This window comes from Carassius gibelio, chromosome A23, assembly GCF_023724105.1.
Source record: "Carassius gibelio isolate Cgi1373 ecotype wild population from Czech Republic chromosome A23, carGib1.2-hapl.c, whole genome shotgun sequence".
NCBI lineage: Eukaryota > Metazoa > Chordata > Actinopteri > Cypriniformes > Cyprinidae > Carassius > Carassius gibelio.
Window position 1 is genome coordinate 1,958,894 of NC_068393.1, and position 24,456 is coordinate 1,983,349.

General features: G+C 45.1%; 1 protein-coding gene, 4 non-coding genes and 2 pseudogenes across 10 annotated transcripts in view; all 7 read left to right on the forward strand.

Moving 5' to 3' along the window:
• LOC127944816 (uncharacterized) overlaps positions 1–24,456 on the forward strand; it is a 155,586-nt gene that overhangs the window by 20,803 nt on the left and 110,327 nt on the right. The gene's annotated exons all lie outside the window — the stretch shown is intronic.
• LOC127945580 (uncharacterized) lies at positions 1,292–1,467 on the forward strand (annotated as a pseudogene).
• Positions 1,842–2,005, forward strand: LOC127945359 (U1 spliceosomal RNA). Its single transcript, XR_008150694.1, has one exon. It is a non-coding gene; the product is annotated as a U1 spliceosomal RNA (small nuclear RNA).
• On the forward strand, positions 9,339–9,532 carry LOC127945635 (U2 spliceosomal RNA). Its single transcript, XR_008150919.1, has one exon. It is a non-coding gene; the product is annotated as a U2 spliceosomal RNA (small nuclear RNA).
• LOC127945360 (U1 spliceosomal RNA) lies at positions 9,907–10,070 on the forward strand. The gene has a single exon (XR_008150695.1). It is a non-coding gene; the product is annotated as a U1 spliceosomal RNA (small nuclear RNA).
• On the forward strand, positions 17,435–17,605 carry LOC127945646 (uncharacterized; annotated as a pseudogene).
• LOC127945361 (U1 spliceosomal RNA) lies at positions 17,999–18,162 on the forward strand. The gene has a single exon (XR_008150696.1). It is a non-coding gene; the product is annotated as a U1 spliceosomal RNA (small nuclear RNA).

Consider the following 24,456-nt stretch of genomic DNA (forward strand, 5'->3'; position numbering starts at 1 on the left):
CACCCCAAAATGGAGGAAAAGGAGTGCCAGACCCCTACTTGTTTTTAGGAGCTTTTTATACTGCACTACATATAAAATATGCCCGAACCCCATCCAAACAAGACAAAACAGGAGCCATGACCCGGTTTTGGATGGGGTCCTACTTAAGAACCCAAAATATTGTACAGACAGACTTGACAATGCCAGTTGCCTTTGACCAACCCCCAGCATACACACACATAAAGAACTTTTTAAAGAAATTTAATTTGGAAAAAGAAAGTGTGACTGTTTTAACCAATCATCGCTCTATACTCTCTCTTGTGCAGGAACGGGAACAAGTGTGTCCAGTACGCGGGCTCACTCTAGGTGAAGCCCAAAACGTTTGGCGGAATGTGTCCCACTCAGCTCTTCACAACCGACACCGAGACCTGGCTTGGATGGTTGCCCATGAGATCCTCCCGGTCAGGGCCGTGATGCACTCCCGAGGCATGTCAAAGAACCCCATCTGCCCGCGGTCCGGATGTGGCGCCCCCGAGACCGTGAGGCACGCCTTATGGGAGTGCAGCGCTGTGAGGGACCTGTGGGCGACAGCTGGCCCCCAGCAATTCCCGTACCTACCAGTAGGGGGGGTCCCAGACTACCCAATGGGGAGAGGAGGGGTGAGCCAAAAACAAATGCCAGCAAAAACACCCCCTAAGCTATGGCTTACCATCCTCTGCATCCAAGACGCCATATGGACCTCCAGAAACCTACTGGTAGGGAAGCGCATGCAGGGGTCCCTGCACGCCACCATCCAGCTAGCCAAATCAAGGCTGCAGGAGTACACCGCATGTCGCCATTCGGATGTGGAGGGTCAGAGCTACACGGGAAAGGTCCCCATAGCCACGAGCCCTGACTGCCCGTAGATGCCCCCAAACACCTGAAGTGGGACAGCGGTGCCTCGGTTTAAGAGGATCTCCTCTGGGCCCAGAAGGGTCAGGCCTCTGGGACTGGTTTTGAGGAACTGAGCTGATGGTTTAATCTTTTTTCTTTAAAGGACATACCCGTTTTTGCACAACAGAAGAGAACGTTTTTAAACCTGTCTTTTGATTTTAATAACACTGTTTTTTATTTTTTATTTTCTCTAGCACTACAGACACACAAACAACAACAAAAAACACACTCAATACAAAATGTTTTTATTTGTGTATTAATTAATTTAAAAATTATCCTGTGCATTAAACAACAACAACAAAAACAACAACAACAACCATTGTATAATGTGTTTTAACAAAACAAATGTGTGCATGTAACCAAAATGTATTGTGACAATAAAATTTTTCAAAAGAAAAAAAATCTGTTCTTATCAGTTTAATATCTGATACGTCCCCCATCCGGGGACTACATATTAAATGGATTTTTAGATCACGGAGCTGGAGCCGGGGCTTGCTCCGTCCGCTCCATGCATCGGCCTGGTATTGCAGTGTCTCCAGGAACGGTGTGCTTTCCCTTTTTTTGGATTGCCATTTATTGTGTCGAATAGCAGAACAAGGAATGAGAGCTGCCATTGCAGATGCTGTGGTTTATTGCAAACTTTTTTCCTGATGTGTCCACCTGGGGTCTTGGACTCTTCCACTAACGATGCACCCACCTGAGGTCTTGAAGTCTTTCACAGACGAGGTGACGCATCGAATCAGGTGTGTTTGTTTAAAGAGAGTCATCTAAAACTGGCGTTGGGAAGCACCGGCCCATGAGCTTGGCAGTTTCCAGGCCAGTAACGGAAGGCACCCGTCCTTCCTTTCCTGGAGGGGGGGCGGAGGGCTAACCGTTGGTGAGGATGGTAGAGATGCAAATCAGACCTCTGGCTGACCGCCTGGGCCTTCATACTTACCTGGCAGGGGAGACACCATGATCAAGAAGGCGGTTCACCCAGGGCGAGGCTTGTCCATTGCACTCCGGCCATGCTGACCCCTGCGAATTCCCCAAATGCGGGAATCTCGACTGCATAATTTATGGTAGTGGGGGACTGCGTTCGCGCTCTCCCCTGAAATTGTTGGTGAAACAAAGCAGAAGAGGTTTTTACAGTTTTTTATTTATTTTCCTTTCAGAATGGGGAGTTCTGTCACATGCGAGATATGTGTTGTGCGCCTGTGAAACAAAGTCACTTGCGCTCTTGAAAAATCGGACCCTGGTGGGTAGTTTAGTTCGAACATAGCGCAGACCTTACTTTGAAAGTAGATTGGACTGACTGCAGCCTAGCTGTAACTGTCTCCATGTTGTTTGGTTGTCCTTTTTTTCGATTCGTATTAATTTTGTTGTCGCTTACAGCGACACCTAGTGGCCTGTCGCCGCGCCCTTTTTCACCTGGCCTCGGACTGAGCCCCTGCACAGGTGTGCCGATTTGGGTGAAGGGATCTCACTCCTTCCTGGAGTTATAGCCATTCGAGCCACCTCGGACACGCCACCTTAGCACGCTTTGAGGTCCCCTCGCCAAGGTCAATGGAAATTTCCTGTTTTTTTGGATGATTATTGACAGTCAGACTCCAGAGAAGCTTTCTGTGCTGTTTTGGGTGGGACTGGGCCAAATACCTGGCGCCAGGTTGCAAAAGAAGGTTTTCGACAAAATCCAAAATACCCGAAAATTTCGTCAGAGCGACGGGCCAATCTGAGACCTGCGTCTCGTTCGGCTCGAGCCAAGGATTCCGGTGACATAAGGCACGTGGCTCTGCGACCAACCGTTTGGGAGTTACGAGCGATGCCGTACTTTCCGTCGCTGCAGTTCCACCGTCAGGCCGATCGGGACAAGGCCCGGTGACGTTGCAGACAGGGCAGGGTACTACCATCCCGCAGTGTTGCAGGTGTTTTCATCTTTGTTTGATTGTCCATTTACATTACATTTTCCCTATTTTTCAGCTTACGGCGCCACCTAGTGGCCTGTCGCCGCGTCCCTTTTCACCTGGCCTCGGACTGAGCCCCTGCACAGGTGTGCCGATTTGGGTGAATGGATCTCACTCCTTCCTGGAGTTATAGCCATTCGAGCCACCTCGGACACGCCACCTTAGCACGTTTTGAGGTCCCCTCGCCAAGGTGAATGGAAATTTCCTCTATTTTTGGATGATTATTGACACTCAGACTCCAGAGAAGCTTTCTGGGCTGATTTGGGTGGGACTGGGCCAAATACCTGGCGCCAGGTTGCAAAAGAAGGTTTTCGACAAAATCCAAAATACCCGAAAATTTCGTAGAGCGACGGGCCAATCTGAGACCTGCGTCTCGTTCGGCTCGAGCCAAGGATTCCGGTGACATAAGGCACGTGGCTCTGCGACCAACCGTTTGGGAGTTACGAGCGATGCCGTACTTTCCGTCAGGCCGATCGGGACGAGGCCCGGTGACGTTGTAGACAGGGGAGGGTCCTACCCAGATAGCACACTTACGTCTGCAAGATGTCTGTTAAAGAACTGTTGATCTGGAAAGCATCTGCCATCTACAAACGTCTGACATACGCCTTTCAGATGTCAGTTTTATATACCTTCTAAATCATAAACATCTAAAAGACATCTAATTGACATCTATCTGACATCTAAAAGGCAGTGTTGGGGAGTAACTAGTTACATGTAACAGCATTACGTAATTTAATTACAAAATGAATGTAACTGTAATTAGTTACAGTTACGAAGAAAAAATTAGTAATTAAATTAAAGTTACTTATGAAATTTTTAACGATTACAAAGGCAATTACATTTGAATATTTACACACATCCACATACAGATTTCACTGATTTCTTTCCCAAATTGCACTGACTGTTCTGAGACATACGCCCTAATAACTTCCAGAATTTTAACAGAATTTTTTTTTTCCCAGTCCGCCCTTCCTGTAAATTAATGGCAAAAACATGCAGTTTCATTTAATACAAATAGGCCTACTGAAGCTTGCAGTGTTGTCAGCCTCTGCCGCCTCAATATAGGAGTACATGAGCACATAAACATCATTTCTAGAACTGCTCTGTGTCACGTCATGCATTTTACCTATCATATCATATACAAAGAGACAGCAGTTTAAAAAAAACACCAATGTTTCAGGAGTTTATTATACAGGAATGAAACATGCTTATTAGATAACTGTATTTGAGTTGATGTATATGTTTTTATTTAATTATTATTTAATTTTCACAAATTTAGAAAAGTAATCTAAAAGTACTCAAAAGTAATTAGTTACATTACTTTAATAAAGTAATTGAAAAAGTTATACTACTATAACATTTTAAACAGGGTAACTTGTAATCTGTAACCTATTACATTTCCAAAGTAACCTTCCAAACACTGCTAAAAGGAGACGTCCAATAGACGTATTGCAGATGAGCAAACAGCCTTAAAACTACATCTTGCAGATGTAAATTCATATGTCAAATAGACGTCTCCTAGATGTATGTGTGCTATCAGGGTACCATCCCCCAGCGTTTTTAGGTCTCCCAAAACTTACCAAAGCCGAGATGGGCATCGCCGTGTCCGGCTTCCTCCCTGCTGCGTCTTAGCAGCATCGCTTCTCGGCCTTTTGGCTAAGATCAAGTGTTGGGCTTTTGATCTTTGGAGAAGAAAATATGGCGGGTACATCTGCGCCCTCGGTTCCAAGAGCGGGACTGAGAAACACGTTGCGTTTCCAATTGAAGGATCCAGCGATGGATATGATGGAAAGAGAAGTTTTTGCAAGGGTTGTTCTTCTGGACAAAATGAAGTTGAAAGTGGATGACGTGTACTGTTTACAGACTAACAGACAAGAAAAGTGTTTCGACGTGACTGTGAATACTGGAGAGCTGTGCAAAGCAGTGCTGGAGAAGTTTGAAAGGATGGACAAGGTAGGCCTTGTGGGAAGATTTAATGTGATAAGTTTGGACAGGCCGAATTTTAGAGTCATCACAGTGCACATGTATAACCCATATGTCACAGATGAGGCCTTGGTGGCTTTTCTTGCGAAATTTGATGAAGTTCTTACACCTGCGCGATATGTGAGAGACAGTGTGGGTTTATGGACTGGGAAAAGACAATTCCAAGTTCTTTTAAGAACTGAGAAGAATGGGTTGGAGGGGTTGATGCATCCTCCTGCACAGTTTAACATCGGGGCAGACAAAGGCTATCTGTTCTACTCCAGACAGCCTCCTTTTTGTAGGAGGTGTAGACGTTATGGGCATAATGATGGCGGGTGTGAAGAGCAAAGGTGTTTGCAGTGTGCCCAGCTGGGTCACATTGCAAAAGAGTGCACTGTTCCTAAGTCTTGTCACAGCTGTGGTTCATTAGACCACTTGATGAGAGATTGCAAAGGTGGCCGAAAGCAGTACAGAGAAGGAGTGAGAGGGGAAGAAGGCATGAAGGACAGACGGTTGGGGGAGGAAAGTCAAAAGAGGATCATCGAGCAACAGGTGACGGAGAAGGGGATGATAGAGCCTGGTGAGGAGATGGGAGCTGCTGGGATGGAAAGAGGCAAAGAAACAGAGGAAGTGGAAGATGTGATGGCGGCTTTCTTGGAGGCACTTAGTGGGGAACAGTTCAAAAGCCCCATGCAGTGCGCGGACGGAGTAGAAGAGGAGATGGAAGAGGAGAGTAAAAGTGACTCAGCTAATGCAAGGGAAAGCCAACTGGTCAGGAAAACTGAAAAGAGAAAGGGGAGACCAAGTAAGAAGAGGAAGCCTGAGACTGTCCTAAAGATGAGCTTTTCAGAGGAATCATCGTCTACTGACAGTCAAGATGGGCTTGAGATGGACAATGCAAGGCCCTTATTCCAGCTGACAGAGGAAATGGTTGGTAGGGGGAATGAAGAGCGGGAAGAGGAGTCATATGGCCTCAAGTCAACACCTGTAAGGTGGGCAGATTTAGGAGTGAGTGAGAGTGAGGCCACAAGCCTGGAAGGACAAGAAATGGGAGGGACATTAAAGAACGAATAAGGCTGTCTACTGAGGAGCTGACAGTGGGGACGATAAATGTAAGGGGTATAAGAGATGCTGTGAAACGGAGAGCTGTGTTTTCTTTTTTGCATAATTGTAAGTGTAATATTTATTTTTTGCAAGAAGTTCATTTAAAAGGCTCTGAAGATGCAAGGAAATTTACCGAAGAGTGGGGTAGGGGAGGTGCATTATGGAGTGTGGGAGGGGTTTTTTCTTCAGGGGTGGGGATATTGTTTTGGGATCAGGGAATAGAGGTTGAGAATCATTTTACAGTTTCTCAAGGGAGGGTGGCTGGGGCAGATGTGAAGTGGAGAGGGGGTGAATACCGATTACTTTCAGTGTATGCTCCTCAGACAGCAGAGGAGAGGAAAGAAATTTTTGATATGTTGTTAACATTTTGTGCCACCAATAAACAAATTATAATGGGGGGGGGATTTCAATATACAGCTAGGGGATAAAGGGGATAGTAGTCTGCAGGTGTTGGAGGGGATCCTGCAAGGGCATGATTTGGTGGACGGAGGGCAGAGGGTTAATCCTAAAGCATGTATGGCAACATGGAGAAACTCCAGAGGGGTGGAGAAAAGGTTAGATTATGTATTTTTCTCAAGGAATATTGTTGTGGAGAAGGGGGGAGTTAAGCCTGTTTTCTTTTCTGATCATGAAATGGTCTGGTTTGTGATTAAGGGTAATACAGTTAAGTTTGGTAAGGGGTATTGGAGGATGAATATAGAGGTGTTGAAAGAGAAAGAATTTTGTGAAGAGTATGAAGTGTTTTTTGGGGGGTTGGAGGGTTTAAAATGTATGTATACTGATGTAGTGGGCTGGTGGGAAATGGTTAAGGAACGCTCAAAGGCATGGATAATTAGGTACTGTAAAAGAAGATCTGGAAAATTTTGGAGACAAGCAAGAGATTTACAGAGGGAGTTAGAGTTGAAATTTGAAGAGTATAACGTAGGGGCTACAGTTGATTGGGTAATCATTAATGCTCTTAAGAAACAGTTAAGGGGGATTTATGAAGACCAGGCAAAAAAGTTTCTGTTTAAAATAAGACAGGAAACAAGGGAGAAAGGGGAGAGGTGTACTGCTGCGCTTTTCAGATCTGTTAGGGACCGTAAAGAGAAGCAGGTGGTAATGAAACTGAAGGATAAGACAGGGGGATGTTTGACTAAAACTGAAGGGATGAACGGGTATGTAAGAGACCATTTCAAAAACTTTTTTAGGGAGAGGGAGATAGTTGCAGAAAAAAGTGAAATGTTTGTTAATTATCTGTCCAAAGTTGTCCCTGAGGAAGTAAGGGTTGGTTTAGGTTCTCCCATTACGATAGGAGAAGTTGAGGGTGTTTTGAAGAGGATGAGTAAAGGGAAAGTGCCAGGGATAGATGGCTTGCCTGTCGAATTTTATGTTAGGTTTTTTAGTATTTTAGGTATTCATTTGGTGGAGGTGATTAGAAAGGTGTTGGAGAATAAAAGTATACAAGGTTCAATGGCAACAGGAGTAATAACGCTTCTCTATAAAAAGGGAGAAAAGTCAGACATTGCCAATTACAGGCCGCTCACAATGCTTTCAGTGGACTATAAAATTATAGCAAAGCTTCTGGCGGACAGGTTGAAGAAAGCCCTACCTCATGTTGTGAATGTAGATCAAACTTGTGGGGTAGAGGGCCGTAGTATTAAATGGAATCTACAACTCATTAGGGATGTGATCGCGTGGGCAGAGAATAGAGAGCTGCCGCTAATGGTGGTCAGCTTAGATCAAGCCAAAGCCTTTGATAGAGTAAATAGGGGGTTTATGTTTAAAGTTATGGAGAGAATGGGGTTTGGGGAGGACTTTATAGGATGGATTAGAGCACTGTATACAGGCTGTAATTGTTTGGTTTCAGTCAATGGGAATGTAGGGCAGGGTTTTGAGGCAAAGGGAGGGGTGAGGCAGGGGTGCCCTCTCTCCCCACTGCTTTTTATTTTATACATGGAGCCAGTGGCAGAGGCGATCAGATTAGATAGTAGAATAAAGGGTTTTGTGGTACCAGGAGCAAAGGGAGCTGTGGTGAAATTATCACAGTATGCGGATGACACGTCATTGCTGTTGATGTCAGACAGGTGTCTTGAGAGAGCTTTGTCCCTTTTCGAAGAGTTTTCACTAGCGTCAGGGGCTAGTTTAAATGTTGCAAAGTCGGCCATTAAGTTCTTTGGGAAGTTTAGGAAGAGGCGAGAAGGCCTTGGTGGTTTGCAGGTGTGTGAGGGTCCTTTGAAGATCTTGGGTGTAAACTTTCAGAATGAAGGCTCAGCAACTCTGAATTGGGTTGGTCGTATTGCGTCAGTGCAGAAGAGGCTGGCAAGGTGGAAAGGGCGCAGGTTGTCATTGATGGGGAAGGTCCTGGTAGTGAAGATGGACGTGTTACCAGTGCTTCAGTATCTGGCTTACATTTACCCTTTACCAGCAAGCATGAGAAGGGCAGTAATACGGTTAATATTTAATTTTGTATGGGGGGGTAGATATGAATACGTGAAGAGGTCTGAAATGTTTAATCCTGTTAGTAGAGGGGGACGGGATGTTCCTCATATTCCTCTAAAACTTGATTGTTTATTTGTGTCTTCTACTTTGGCGCAGTTAGCCAACCCAGTAGAGCATCCATCTGGGTATTTTCTTAGGTTGTTTTTCTCTTATGAGGGGCGGCATGTAATGAAGTGGACCAATGAGGGTCCAAGGGCTGAGGACCAGCCCTGGCATTACAGGCATGCTGTCAGGTGGTTGGGGAAATACCCTGAGGGTAAGGATGGGGCGGTATGTTTGGAGCAGAGGAAGTTGTATGGGAAGGCAAGGGAGAGGGTTTCTAGTGAAGTGAGACTGGGTGTCCAGGAGAGAGTATGGTTGAACATTCAACCAAAGGGACTGGACAATGGTCTAAAAGATCTAAATTGGCTAGGTTTTTTGGGGCGTTTACCAGTGAAGGAGGTCATGTATAGACATGGGCTATCAAAAGATGGTAGATGCCCAAGGGAGGGGTGTTCACAAGAAGAAACCATAAGACACGCTTTCTGGGAATGTGCTTTTGCACAAAGAGTGTGGGGGAGGGTGAAGAGGGTTTTAAGGGTGGTCTCAGATGATTTTAGAGTCTCAGGTGGGAATGTAATTCGGGGTATTAGATGTAAGAAGGGGGAAGGGAAAGTTGCGTTTATGCTTTGGTTAATAATGAGTTTGGTGAAGAAAGGGATATGGGAGGAAAGACAAGAGTGGATTAGAGGAAAGGGCAGGAGGTCAGCAGAAGGGATAGTACAGGGAGTGGAGGCTGAATTAAGGGGAAGGATTAAGTGGGATGTACAAAGGTGGGGGAAACATGCAGCCAAGGAAAGGTGGAAAGATTTAGTTGAACTGTATTATGATAAATGTTACTGAATGTGAAATGAGGTATAATTATGATTTAAATGTGGAAAAATGAATGTAATGTTGAAAGTATAATAAAAAAAAAAAAAAAAAAAAAAAAAAAAAAATCTGTTCTTATCAGTTTAATATCTGATACGTCCCCCATCCGGGGACTACATATTAAATGGATTTTTAGATCACGGAGCTGGAGCCGGGGCTTGCTCCGTCCGCTCCATGCATCGGCCTGGTATTGCAGTGTCTCCAGGAACGGTGTGCTTTCCCTTTTTGGGGATTGCCATTTATTGTGTCGAATAGCAGAACAAGGAATGAGAGCTGCCATTGCAGATGCTGTGGTTTATTGCAAACTTTTTTCCTGATGTGTCCACCTGGGGTCTTGGACTCTTCCACTAACGATGCACCCACCTGAGGTCTTGAAGTCTTTCACAGACGAGGTGACGCATCGAATCAGGTGTGTTTGTTTAAAGAGAGTCATCTAAAACTGGCGTTGGGAAGCACCGGCCCATGAGCTTGGCAGTTTCCAGGCCAGTAACGGAAGGCACCCGTCCTTCCTTTCCTGGAGGGGGGGCGGAGGGCTAACCGTTGGTGAGGATGGTAGAGATGCAAATCAGACCTCTGGCTGACCGCCTGGGCCTTCATACTTACCTGGCAGGGGAGACACCATGATCAAGAAGGCGGTTCACCCAGGGCGAGGCTTGTCCATTGCACTCCGGCCATGCTGACCCCTGCGAATTCCCCAAATGCGGGAATCTCGACTGCATAATTTATGGTAGTGGGGGACTGCGTTCGCGCTCTCCCCTGAAATTGTTGGTGAAACAAAGCAGAAGAGGTTTTTACAGTTTTTTATTTATTTTCCTTTCAGAATGGGGAGTTCTGTCACATGCGAGATATGTGTTGTGCGCCTGTGAAACAAAGTCACTTGCGCTCTTGAAAAATCGGACCCTGGTGGGTAGTTTAGTTCGAACATAGCGCAGACCTTACTTTGAAAGTAGATTGGACTGACTGCAGCCTAGCTGTAACTGTCTCCATGTTGTTTGGTTGTCCTTTTTTTCGATTCGTATTAATTTTGTTGTCGCTTACAGCGACACCTAGTGGCCTGTCGCCGCGCCCTTTTTCACCTGGCCTCGGACTGAGCCCCTGCACAGGTGTGCCGATTTGGGTGAAGGGATCTCACTCCTTCCTGGAGTTATAGCCATTCGAGCCACCTCGGACACGCCACCTTAGCACGCTTTGAGGTCCCCTCGCCAAGGTCAATGGAAATTTCCTGTTTTTTTGGATGATTATTGACAGTCAGACTCCAGAGAAGCTTTCTGTGCTGTTTTGGGTGGGACTGGGCCAAATACCTGGCGCCAGGTTGCAAAAGAAGGTTTTCGACAAAATCCAAAATACCCGAAAATTTCGTCAGAGCGACGGGCCAATCTGAGACCTGCGTCTCGTTCGGCTCGAGCCAAGGATTCCGGTGACATAAGGCACGTGGCTCTGCGACCAACCGTTTGGGAGTTACGAGCGATGCCGTACTTTCCGTCGCTGCAGTTCCACCGTCAGGCCGATCGGGACAAGGCCCGGTGACGTTGCAGACAGGGCAGGGTACTACCATCCCGCAGTGTTGCAGGTGTTTTCATCTTTGTTTGATTGTCCATTTACATTACATTTTCCCTATTTTTCAGCTTACGGCGCCACCTAGTGGCCTGTCGCCGCGTCCCTTTTCACCTGGCCTCGGACTGAGCCCCTGCACAGGTGTGCCGATTTGGGTGAATGGATCTCACTCCTTCCTGGAGTTATAGCCATTCGAGCCACCTCGGACACGCCACCTTAGCACGTTTTGAGGTCCCCTCGCCAAGGTGAATGGAAATTTCCTCTATTTTTGGATGATTATTGACACTCAGACTCCAGAGAAGCTTTCTGGGCTGATTTGGGTGGGACTGGGCCAAATACCTGGCGCCAGGTTGCAAAAGAAGGTTTTCGACAAAATCCAAAATACCCGAAAATTTCGTAGAGCGACGGGCCAATCTGAGACCTGCGTCTCGTTCGGCTCGAGCCAAGGATTCCGGTGACATAAGGCACGTGGCTCTGCGACCAACCGTTTGGGAGTTACGAGCGATGCCGTACTTTCCGTCAGGCCGATCGGGACGAGGCCCGGTGACGTTGTAGACAGGGGAGGGTCCTACCCAGATAGCACACTTACGTCTGCAAGATGTCTGTTAAAGAACTGTTGATCTGGAAAGCATCTGCCATCTACAAACGTCTGACATACGCCTTTCAGATGTCAGTTTTATATACTTTCTAAATCATAAACATCTAAAAGACATCTAATTGACATCTATCTGACATCTAAAAGGCAGTGTTGGGGAGTAACTAGTTACATGTAACAGCATTACGTAATTTAATTACAAAATGAATGTAACTGTAATTAGTTACAGTTACGAAGAAAAAATTAGTAATTAAATTAAAGTTACTTATGAAATTTTTAACGATTACAAAGGCAATTACATTTGAATATTTACACACATCCACATACAGATTTCACTGATTTCTTTCCCAAATTGCACTGACTGTTCTGAGACATACGCCCTAATAACTTCCAGAATTTTAACAGAATTTTTTTTTTCCCAGTCCGCCCTTCCTGTAAATTAATGGCAAAAACATGCAGTTTCATTTAATACAAATAGGCCTACTGAAGCTTGCAGTGTTGTCAGCCTCTGCCGCCTCAATATAGGAGTACATGAGCACATAAACATCATTTCTAGAACTGCTCTGTGTCACGTCATGCATTTTACCTATCATATCATATACAAAGAGACAGCAGTTTAAAAAAAACACCAATGTTTCAGGAGTTTATTATACAGGAATGAAACATGCTTATTAGATAACTGTATTTGAGTTGATGTATATGTTTTTATTTAATTATTATTTAATTTTCACAAATTTAGAAAAGTAATCTAAAAGTACTCAAAAGTAATTAGTTACATTACTTTAATAAAGTAATTGAAAAAGTTATACTACTATAACATTTTAAACAGGGTAACTTGTAATCTGTAACCTATTACATTTCCAAAGTAACCTTCCAAACACTGCTAAAAGGAGACGTCCAATAGACGTATTGCAGATGAGCAAACAGCCTTAAAACTACATCTTGCAGATGTAAATTCATATGTCAAATAGACGTCTCCTAGATGTATGTGTGCTATCAGGGTACCATCCCCCAGCGTTTTTAGGTCTCCCAAAACTTACCAAAGCCGAGATGGGCATCGCCGTGTCCGGCTTCCTCCCTGCTGCGTCTTAGCAGCATCGCTTCTCGGCCTTTTGGCTAAGATCAAGTGTTGGGCTTTTGATCTTTGGAGAAGAAAATATGGCGGGTACATCTGCGCCCTCGGTTCCAAGAGCGGGACTGAGAAACACGTTGCGTTTCCAATTGAAGGATCCAGCGATGGATATGATGGAAAGAGAAGTTTTTGCAAGGGTTGTTCTTCTGGACAAAATGAAGTTGAAAGTGGATGACGTGTACTGTTTACAGACTAACAGACAAGAAAAGTGTTTCGACGTGACTGTGAATACTGGAGAGCTGTGCAAAGCAGTGCTGGAGAAGTTTGAAAGGATGGACAAGGTAGGCCTTGTGGGAAGATTTAATGTGATAAGTTTGGACAGGCCGAATTTTAGAGTCATCACAGTGCACATGTATAACCCATATGTCACAGATGAGGCCTTGGTGGCTTTTCTTGCGAAATTTGCTGAAGTTCTTACACCTGCGCGATATGTGAGAGACAGTGTGGGTTTATGGACTGGGAAAAGACAATTCCAAGTTCTTTTAAGAACTGAGAAGAATGGGTTGGAGGGGTTGATGCATCCTCCTGCACAGTTTAACATCGGGGCAGACAAAGGCTATCTGTTCTACTCCAGACAGCCTCCTTTTTGTAGGAGGTGTAGACGTTATGGGCATAATGATGGCGGGTGTGAAGAGCAAAGGTGTTTGCAGTGTGCCCAGCTGGGTCACATTGCAAAAGAGTGCACTGTTCCTAAGTCTTGTCACAGCTGTGGTTCATTAGACCACTTGATGAGAGATTGCAAAGGTGGCCGAAAGCAGTACAGAGAAGGAGTGAGAGGGGAAGAAGGCATGAAGGACAGACGGTTGGGGGAGGAAAGTCAAAAGAGGATCATCGAGCAACAGGTGACGGAGAAGGGGATGATAGAGCCTGGTGAGGAGATGGGAGCTGCTGGGATGGAAAGAGGCAAAGAAACAGAGGAAGTGGAAGATGTGATGGCGGCTTTCTTGGAGGCACTTAGTGGGGAACAGTTCAAAAGCCCCATGCAGTGCGCGGACGGAGTAGAAGAGGAGATGGAAGAGGAGAGTAAAAGTGACTCAGCTAATGCAAGGGAAAGCCAACTGGTCAGGAAAACTGAAAAGAGAAAGGGGAGACCAAGTAAGAAGAGGAAGCCTGAGACTGTCCTAAAGATGAGCTTTTCAGAGGAATCATCGTCTACTGACAGTCAAGATGGGCTTGAGATGGACAATGCAAGGCCCTTATTCCAGCTGACAGAGGAAATGGTTGGTAGGGGGAATGAAGAGCGGGAAGAGGAGTCATATGGCCTCAAGTCAACACCTGTAAGGTGGGCAGATTTAGGAGTGAGTGAGAGTGAGGCCACAAGCCTGGAAGGACAAGAAATGGGAGGGACATTAAAGAACGAATAAGGCTGTCTACTGAGGAGCTGACAGTGGGGACGATAAATGTAAGGGGTATAAGAGATGCTGTGAAACGGAGAGCTGTGTTTTCTTTTTTGCATAATTGTAAGTGTAATATTTATTTTTTGCAAGAAGTTCATTTAAAAGGCTCTGAAGATGCAAGGAAATTTACCGAAGAGTGGGGTAGGGGAGGTGCATTATGGAGTGTGGGAGGGGTTTTTTCTTCAGGGGTGGGGATATTGTTTTGGGATCAGGGAATAGAGGTTGAGAATCATTTTACAGTTTCTCAAGGGAGGGTGGCTGGGGCAGATGTGAAGTGGAGAGGGGGTGAATACCGATTACTTTCAGTGTATGCTCCTCAGACAGCAGAGGAGAGGAAAGAAATTTTTGATATGTTGTTAACATTTTGTGCCACCAATAAACAAATTATAATGGGGGGGGGATTTCAATATACAGCTAGGGGATAAAGGGGATAGTAGTCTGCAGGTGTTGGAGGGGATCCTGCAAGGGCATGATTTGGTGGACGGAGGGCAGAGGGTTAATCCTAAAGCATGTATGGCAACATGGAGAAACTCCAGAGGGGTGGAGAAAAGGTTAGATTATGTATTTTTCTCAAGGAATATTGTTGTGGAGAAGGGGGGAGTTAAGCCTGTTTTCTTTTCTGATCATGAAATGGTCTGGTTTGTGATTAAGGGTAATACAGTTAAGTTTGGTAAGGGGTATTGGAGGATGAATATAGAGGTGTTGAAAGAGAAAGAATTTTGTGAAGAGTATGAAGTGTTTTTTGGGGGGTTGGAGGGTTTAAAATGTATGTATACTGATGTAGTGGGCTGGTGGGAAATGGTTAAGGAACGCTCAAAGGCATGGATAATTAGGTACTGTAAAAGAAGATCTGGAAAATTTTGGAGACAAGCAAGAGATTTACAGAGGGAGTTAGAGTTGAAATTTGAAGAGTATAACGTAGGGGCTACAGTTGATTGGGTAATCATTAATGCTCTTAAGAAACAGTTAAGGGGGATTTATGAAGACCAGGCAAAAAAGTTTCTGTTTAAAATAAGACAGGAAACAAGGGAGAAAGGGGAGAGGTGTACTGCTGCGCTTTTCAGATCTGTTAGGGACCGTAAAGAGAAGCAGGTGGTAATGAAACTGAAGGATAAGACAGGGGGATGTTTGACTAAAACTGAAGGGATGAACGGGTATGTAAGAGACCATTTCAAAAACTTTTTTAGGGAGAGGGAGATAGTTGCAGAAAAAAGTGAAATGTTTGTTAATTATCTGTCCAAAGTTGTCCCTGAGGAAGTAAGGGTTGGTTTAGGTTCTCCCATTACGATAGGAGAAGTTGAGGGTGTTTTGAAGAGGATGAGTAAAGGGAAAGTGCCAGGGATAGATGGCTTGCCTGTCGAATTTTATGTTAGGTTTTTTAGTATTTTAGGTATTCATTTGGTGGAGGTGATTAGAAAGGTGTTGGAGAATAAAAGTATACAAGGTTCAATGGCAACAGGAGTAATAACGCTTCTCTATAAAAAGGGAGAAAAGTCAGACATTGCCAATTACAGGCCGCTCACAATGCTTTCAGTGGACTATAAAATTATAGCAAAGCTTCTGGCGGACAGGTTGAAGAAAGCCCTACCTCATGTTGTGAATGTAGATCAAACTTGTGGGGTAGAGGGCCGTAGTATTAAATGGAATCTACAACTCATTAGGGATGTGATCGCGTGGGCAGAGAATAGAGAGCTGCCGCTAATGGTGGTCAGCTTAGATCAAGCCAAAGCCTTTGATAGAGTAAATAGGGGGTTTATGTTTAAAGTTATGGAGAGAATGGGGTTTGGGGAGGACTTTATAGGATGGATTAGAGCACTGTATACAGGCTGTAATTGTTTGGTTTCAGTCAATGGGAATGTAGGGCAGGGTTTTGAGGCAAAGGGAGGGGTGAGGCAGGGGTGCCCTCTCTCCCCACTGCTTTTTATTTTATACATGGAGCCAGTGGCAGAGGCGATCAGATTAGATAGTAGAATAAAGGGTTTTGTGGTACCAGGAGCAAAGGGAGCTGTGGTGAAATTATCACAGTATGCGGATGACACGTCATTGCTGTTGATGTCAGACAGGTGTCTTGAGAGAGCTTTGTCCCTTTTCGAAGAGTTTTCACTAGCGTCAGGGGCTAGTTTAAATGTTGCAAAGTCGGCCATTAAGTTCTTTGGGAAGTTTAGGAAGAGGCGAGAAGGCCTTGGTGGTTTGCAGGTGTGTGAGGGTCCTTTGAAGATCTTGGGTGTAAACTTTCAGAATGAAGGCTCAGCAACTCTGAATTGGGTTGGTCGTATTGCGTCAGTGCAGAAGAGGCTGGCAAGGTGGAAAGGGCGCAGGTTGTCATTGATGGGGAAGGTCCTGGTAGTGAAGATGGACGTGTTACCAGTGCTTCAGTATCTGGCTTACATTTACCCTTTACCAGCAAGCATGAGAAGGGCAGTAATACGGTTAATATTTAATTTTGTATGGGGGGGTAGATATGAATACGTGAAGAGGTCTGAAATGTTTAATCCTGTTAGTAGAGGGGGACGGGATGTTCCTCATATTCCTCTAAAACTTGATTGTTTATTTGTGTCTTCTACTTTGGCGCAGTTAGCCAACCCAGTAGAGCATCCATCTGGGTATTTTCTTAGGTTGTTTTTCTCTTATGAGGGGCGGCATGTAATGAAGTGGACCAATGAGGGTCCAAGGGCTGAGGACCAGCCCTGGCATTACAGGCATGCTGTCAGGTGGTTGGGGAAATACCCTGAGGGTAAGGATGGGGCGGTATGTTTGGAGCAGAGGAAGTTGTATGGGAAGGCAAGGGAGAGGGTTTCTAGTGAAGTGAGACTGGGTGTCCAGGAGAGAGTATGGTTGAACATTCAACCAAAGGGACTGGACAATGGTCTAAAAGATCTAAATTGGCTAGGTTTTTTGGGGCGTTTACCAGTGAAGGAGGTCATGTATAGACATGGGCTATCAAAAGATGGTAGATGCCCAAGGGAGGGGTGTTCACAAGAAGAAACCATAAGACACGCTTTCTGGGAATGTGCTTTTGCACAAAGAGTGTGGGGGAGGGTGAAGAGGGTTTTAAGGGTGGTCTCAGATGATTTTAGAGTCTCAGGTGGGAATGTAATTCGGGGTATTAGATGTAAGAAGGGGGAAGGGAAAGTTGCGTTTATGCTTTGGTTAATAATGAGTTTGGTGAAGAAAGGGATATGGGAGGAAAGACAAGAGTGGATTAGAGGAAAGGGCAGGAGGTCAGCAGAAGGGATAGTACAGGGAGTGGAGGCTGAATTAAGGGGAAGGATTAAGTGGGATGTACAAAGGTGGGGGAAACATGCAGCCAAGGAAAGGTGGAAAGATTTAGTTGAACTGTATTATGATAAATGTTACTGAATGTGAAATGAGGTATAATTATGATTTAAATGTGGAAAAATGAATGTAATGTTGAAAGTATAATAAAAAAAAAAAAAAAAAAAAAAAAAAAAAAAAAAAAAAATCTGTTCTTATCAGTTTAATATCTGATACGTCCCCCATCCGGGGACTACATATTAAATGGATTTTTAGATCACGGAGCTGGAGCCGGGGCTTGCTCCGTCCGCTCCATGCATCGGCCTGGTATTGCAGTGTCTCCAGGAACGGTGTGCTTTCCCTTTTTGGGGATTGCCATTTATTGTGTCGAATAGCAGAACAAGGAATGAGAGCTGCCATTGCAGATGCTGTGGTTTATTGCAAACTTTTTTCCTGATGTGTCCACCTGGGGTCTTGGACTCTTCCACTAACGATGCACCCACCTGAGGTCTTGAAGTCTTTCACAGACGAGGTGACGCATCGAATCAGGTGTGTTTGTTTAAAGAGAGTCTAAAACTGGTTTAAAGAGAATCTAAAACTGGCGTTGGGAAGCACCGGCCCATGAGCTTGGCAGTTTCCAGGCCAGTAACGGAAGGCACCCGTCCTTCCTTTCCTGGAGGGGGGGCGGAGGGCTAACCGTTGGTGAGGATGGTAGAGATGCAAATCAGACCTCTGGCTGACCGCCTGGGCCTTCATACTTACCTGGCAGGGGAGACACCATGATCAAGAAGGCGGTTCACCCAGGGCGAGGCTTGTCCATTGCACTCCGGCCATGCTGACCCCTGCGAATTCCCCAAATGCGGGAATCTCGACTGCATAATTTATGGTAGTGGGGGACTGCGTTCGCGCTCTCCCCTGAAATTGTTGGTGAAACAAAGCAGAAGAGGTTTTTACAGTTTTTTATTTATTTTCCTTTCAGAATGGGGAGTTCTGTCACATGCGAGATATGTGTTGTGCGCCTGTGAAACAAAGTCACTTGCGCTCTTGAAAAATCGGACCCTGGTGGGTAGGTTAGTTCGAACATAGCGCAGACCTTACTTTGAAAGTAGATTGGACTGACTGCAGCCTAGCTGTAACTGTCTCCATGTTGTTTGGTTGTCCTTTTTTTCGATTCGTATTAATTTTGTTGTCGCTTACAGCGACACCTAGTGGCCTGTCGCCGCGCCCTTTTTCACCTGGCCTCGGACTGAGCCCCTGCACAGGTGTGCCGATTTGGGTGAAGGGATCTCACTCCTTCCTGGAGTTATAGCCATTCGAGCCACCTCGGACACGCCACCTTAGCACGCTTTGAGGTCCCCTCGCCAAGGTCAATGGAAATTTCCTGTTTTTTTGGATGATTATTGACAGTCAGACTCCAGAGAAGCTTTCTGTGCTGTTTTGGGTGGGACTGGGCCAAATACCTGGCGCCAGGTTGCAAAAGAAGGTTTTCGACAAAATCCAAAATACCCGAAAATTTCGTCAGAGCGACGGGCCAATCTGAGACCTGCGTCTCGTTCGGCTCGAGCCAAGGATTCCGGTGACATAAGGCACGTGGCTCTGCGACCAACCGTTTGGGAGTTACGAGCGATGCCGTACTTTCCGTCGCTGCAGTTCCACCGTCAGGCCGATCGGGACAAGGCCCGGTGACGTTGCAGACAGGGCAGGGTACTACCATCCCGCAGTGTTGCAGGTGTTTTCATCTTTGTTTGATTGTCCATTTACATTACATTTTCCCTATTTTTCAGCTTACGGCGCCACCTAGTGGCCTGTCGCCGCGTCCCTTTTCACCTGGCCTCGGACTGAGCCCCTGCACAGGTGTGCCGATTTGGGTGAATGGATCTCACTCCTTCCTGGAGTTATAGCCATTCGAGCCACCTCGGACACGCCACCTTAGCACGTTTTGAGGTCCCCTCGCCAAGGTGAATGGAAATTTCCTCTATTTTTGGATGATTATTGACACTCAGACTCCAGAGAAGCTTTCTGGGCTGATTTGGGTGGGACTGGGCCAAATACCTGGCGCCAGGTTGCAAAAGAAGGTTTTCGACAAAATCCAAAATACCCGAAAATTCCGTCAGAGCGACGGGCCAATCTGAGACCTGCGTCTCGTTCGGCTCGAGCCAAGGATTCCGGTGACATAAGGCACGTGGCTCTGCGACCAACCGTTTGGGAGTTACGAGCGATGCCGTACTTTCCGTCGCTGCAGTTCCACCGTCAGGCCGATCGGGACAAGGCCCGGTGACGTTGCAGACAGGGCAGGGTACTACCATCCCGCAGTGTTGCAGGTGTTTTCATCTTTGTTTGATTGTCCATTTACATTACATTTTCCCTATTTTTCAGCTTACGGCGCCACCTAGTGGCCTGTCGCCGCGTCCCTTTTCACCTGGCCTCGGACTGAGCCCCTGCACAGGTGTGCCGATTTGGGTGAATGGATCTCACTCCTTCCTGGAGTTATAGCCATTCGAGCCACCTCGGACACGCCACCTTAGCACGTTTTGAGGTCCCCTCGCCAAGGTGAATGGAAATTTCCTCTATTTTTGGATGATTATTGACACTCAGACTCCAGAGAAGCTTTCTGGGCTGATTTGGGTGGGACTGGGCCAAATACCTGGCGCCAGGTTGCAAAAGAAGGTTTTCGACAAAATCCAAAATACCCGAAAATTTCGTAGAGCGACGGGCCAATCTGAGACCTGCGTCTCGTTCGGCTCGAGCCAAGGATTCCGGTGACATAAGGCACGTGGCTCTGCGACCAACCGTTTGGGAGTTACGAGCGATGCCGTACTTTCCGTCAGGCCGATCGGGACGAGGCCCGGTGACGTTGTAGACAGGGGAGGGTCCTACCCAGATAGCACACTTACGTCTGCAAGATGTCTGTTAAAGAACTGTTGATCTGGAAAGCATCTGCCATCTACAAACGTCTGACATACGCCTTTCAGATGTCAGTTTTATATACCTTCTAAATCATAAACATCTAAAAGACATCTAATTGACATCTATCTGACATCTAAAAGGCAGTGTTGGGGAGTAACTAGTTACATGTAACAGCATTACGTAATTTAATTACAAAATGAATGTAACTGTAATTAGTTACAGTTACGAAGAAAAAATTAGTAATTAAATTAAAGTTACTTATGAAATTTTTAACGATTACAAAGGCAATTACATTTGAATATTTACACACATCCACATACAGATTTCACTGATTTCTTTCCCAAATTGCACTGACTGTTCTGAGACATACGCCCTAATAACTTCCAGAATTTTAACAGAATTTTTTTTTTCCCAGTCCGCCCTTCCTGTAAATTAATGGCAAAAACATGCAGTTTCATTTAATACAAATAGGCCTACTGAAGCTTGCAGTGTTGTCAGCCTCTGCCGCCTCAATATAGGAGTACATGAGCACATAAACATCATTTCTAGAACTGCTCTGTGTCACGTCATGCATTTTACCTATCATATCATATACAAAGAGACAGCAGTTTAAAAAAACACCAATGTTTCAGGAGTTTATTATACAGGAATGAAACATGCTTATTAGATAACTGTATTTGAGTTGATGTATATGTTTTTATTTAATTATTATTTAATTTTCACAAATTTAGAAAAGTAATCTAAAAGTACTCAAAAGTAATTAGTTACATTACTTTAATAAAGTAATTGAAAAAGTTATACTACTATAACATTTTAAACAGGGTAACTTGTAATCTGTAACCTATTACATTTCCAAAGTAACCTTCCAAACACTGCTAAAAGGAGACGTCCAATAGACGTATTGCAGATGAGCAAACAGCCTTAAAACTACATCTTGCAGATGTAAATTCATATGTCAAATAGACGTCTCCTAGATGTATGTGTGCTATCAGGGTACCATCCCCCAGCGTTTTTAGGTCTCCCAAAACTTACCAAAGCCGAGATGGGCATCGCCGTGTCCGGCTTCCTCCCTGCTGCGTCTTAGCAGCATCGCTTCTCGGCCTTTTGGCTAAGATCAAGTGTTGGGCTTTTGATCTTTGGAGAAGAAAATATGGCGGGTACATCTGCGCCCTCGGTTCCAAGAGCGGGACTGAGAAACACGTTGCGTTTCCAATCGAAGGATCCAGCGATGGATATGATGGAAAGAGAAGTTTTTGCAAGGGTTGTTCTTCTGGACAAAATGAAGTTGAAAGTGGATGACGTGTACTGTTTACAGACTAACAGACAAGAAAAGTGTTTCGACGTGACTGTGAATACTGGAGAGCTGTGCAAAGCAGTGCTGGAGAAGTTTGAAAGGATGGACAAGGTAGGCCTTGTGGGAAGATTTAATGTGATAAGTTTGGACAGGCCGAATTTTAGAGTCATCACAGTGCACATGTATAACCCATATGTCACAGATGAGGCCTTGGTGGCTTTTCTTGCGAAATTTGCTGAAGTTCTTACACCTGCGCGATATGTGAGAGACAGTGTGGGTTTATGGACTGGGAAAAGACAATTCCAAGTTCTTTTAAGAACTGAGAAGAATGGGTTGGAGGGGTTGATGCATCCTCCTGCACAGTTTAACATCGGGGCAGACAAAGGCTATCTGTTCTACTCCAGACAGCCTCCTTTTTGTAGGAGGTGTAGACGTTATGGGCATAATGATGGCGGGTGTGAAGAGCAAAGGTGTTTGCAGTGTGCCCAGCTGGGTCACATTGCAAAAGAGTGCACTGTTCCTAAGTCTTGTCACAGCTGTGGTTCATTAGACCACTTGATGAGAGATTGCAAAGGTGGCCGAAAGCAGTACAGAGAAGGAGTGAGAGGGGAAGAAGGCATGAAGGACAGACGGTTGGGGGAGGAAAGTCAAAAGAGGATCATCGAGCAACAGGTGACGGAGAAGGGGATGATAGAGCCTGGTGAGGAGATGGGAGCTGCTGGGATGGAAAGAGGCAAAGAAACAGAGGAAGTGGAAGATGTGATGGCGGCTTTCTTGGAGGCACTTAGTGGGGAACAGTTCAAAAGCCCCATGCAGTGCGCGGACGGAGTAGAAGAGGAGATGGAAGAGGAGAGTAAAAGTGACTCAGCTAATGCAAGGGAAAGCCAACTGGTCAGGAAAACTGAAAAGAGAAAGGGGAGACCAAGTAAGAAGAGGAAGCCTGAGACTGTCCTAAAGATGAGCTTTTCAGAGGAATCATCGTCTACTGACAGTCAAGATGGGCTTGAGATGGACAATGCAAGGCCCTTATTCCAGCTGACAGAGGAAATGGTTGGTAGGGGGAATGAAGAGCGGGAAGAGGAGTCATATGGCCTCAAGTCAACACCTGTAAGGTGGGCAGATTTAGGAGTGAGTGAGAGTGAGGCCACAAGCCTGGAAGGACAAGAAATGGGAGGGACATTAAAGAACGAATAAGGCTGTCTACTGAGGAGCTGACAGTGGGGACGATAAATGTAAGGGGTATAAGAGATGCTGTGAAACGGAGAGCTGTGTTTTCTTTTTTGCATAATTGTAAGTGTAATATTTATTTTTTGCAAGAAGTTCATTTAAAAGGCTCTGAAGATGCAAGGAAATTTACCGAAGAGTGGGGTAGGGGAGGTGCATTATGGAGTGTGGGAGGGGTTTTTTCTTCAGGGGTGGGGATATTGTTTTGGGATCAGGGAATAGAGGTTGAGAATCATTTTACAGTTTCTCAAGGGAGGGTGGCTGGGGCAGATGTGAAGTGGAGAGGGGGTGAATACCGATTACTTTCAGTGTATGCTCCTCAGACAGCAGAGGAGAGGAAAGAAATTTTTGATATGTTGTTAACAGTTTGTGCCACCAATAAACAAATTATAATGGGGGGGGATTTCAATATACAGCTAGGGGATAAAGGGGATAGTAGTCTGCAGGTGTTGGAGGGGATCCTGCAAGGGCATGATTTGGTGGACGGAGGGCAGAGGGTTAATCCTAAAGCATGTATGGCAACATGGAGAAACTCCAGAGGGGTGGAGAAAAGGTTAGATTATGTATTTTTCTCAAGGAATATTGTTGTGGAGAAGGGGGGAGTTAAGCCTGTTTTCTTTTCTGATCATGAAATGGTCTGGTTTGTGATTAAGGGTAATACAGTTAAGTTTGGTAAGGGGTATTGGAGGATGAATATAGAGGTGTTGAAAGAGAAAGAATTTTGTGAAGAGTATGAAGTGTTTTTTGGGGGGTTGGAGGGTTTAAAATGTATGTATACTGATGTAGTGGGCTGGTGGGAAATGGTTAAGGAACGCTCAAAGGCATGGATAATTAGGTACTGTAAAAGAAGATCTGGAAAATTTTGGAGACAAGCAAGAGATTTACAGAGGGAGTTAGAGTTGAAATTTGAAGAGTATAACGTAGGGGCTACAGTTGATTGGGTAATCATTAATGCTCTTAAGAAACAGTTAAGGGGGATTTATGAAGACCAGGCAAAAAAGTTTCTGTTTAAAATAAGACAGGAAACAAGGGAGAAAGGGGAGAGGTGTACTGCTGCGCTTTTCAGATCTGTTAGGGACCGTAAAGAGAAGCAGGTGGTAATGAAACTGAAGGATAAGACAGGGGGATGTTTGACTAAAACTGAAGGGATGAACGGGTATGTAAGAGACCATTTCAAAAACTTTTTTAGGGAGAGGGAGATAGTTGCAGAAAAAAGTGAAATGTTTGTTAATTATCTGTCCAAAGTTGTCCCTGAGGAAGTAAGGGTTGGTTTAGGTTCTCCCATTACGATAGGAGAAGTTGAGGGTGTTTTGAAGAGGATGAGTAAAGGGAAAGTGCCAGGGATAGATGGCTTGCCTGTCGAATTTTATGTTAGGTTTTTTAGTATTTTAGGTATTCATTTGGTGGAGGTGATTAGAAAGGTGTTGGAGAATAAAAGTATACAAGGTTCAATGGCAACAGGAGTAATAACGCTTCTCTATAAAAAGGGAGAAAAGTCAGACATTGCCAATTACAGGCCGCTCACAGTGCTTTCAGTGGACTATAAAATTATAGCAAAGCTTCTGGCGGACAGGTTGAAGAAAGCCCTACCTCATGTTGTGAATGTAGATCAAACTTGTGGGGTAGAGGGCCGTAGTATTAAATGGAATCTACAACTCATTAGGGATGTGATCGCGTGGGCAGAGAATAGAGAGCTGCCGCTAATGGTGGTCAGCTTAGATCAAGCCAAAGCCTTTGATAGAGTAAATAGGGGGTTTATGTTTAAAGTTATGGAGAGAATGGGGTTT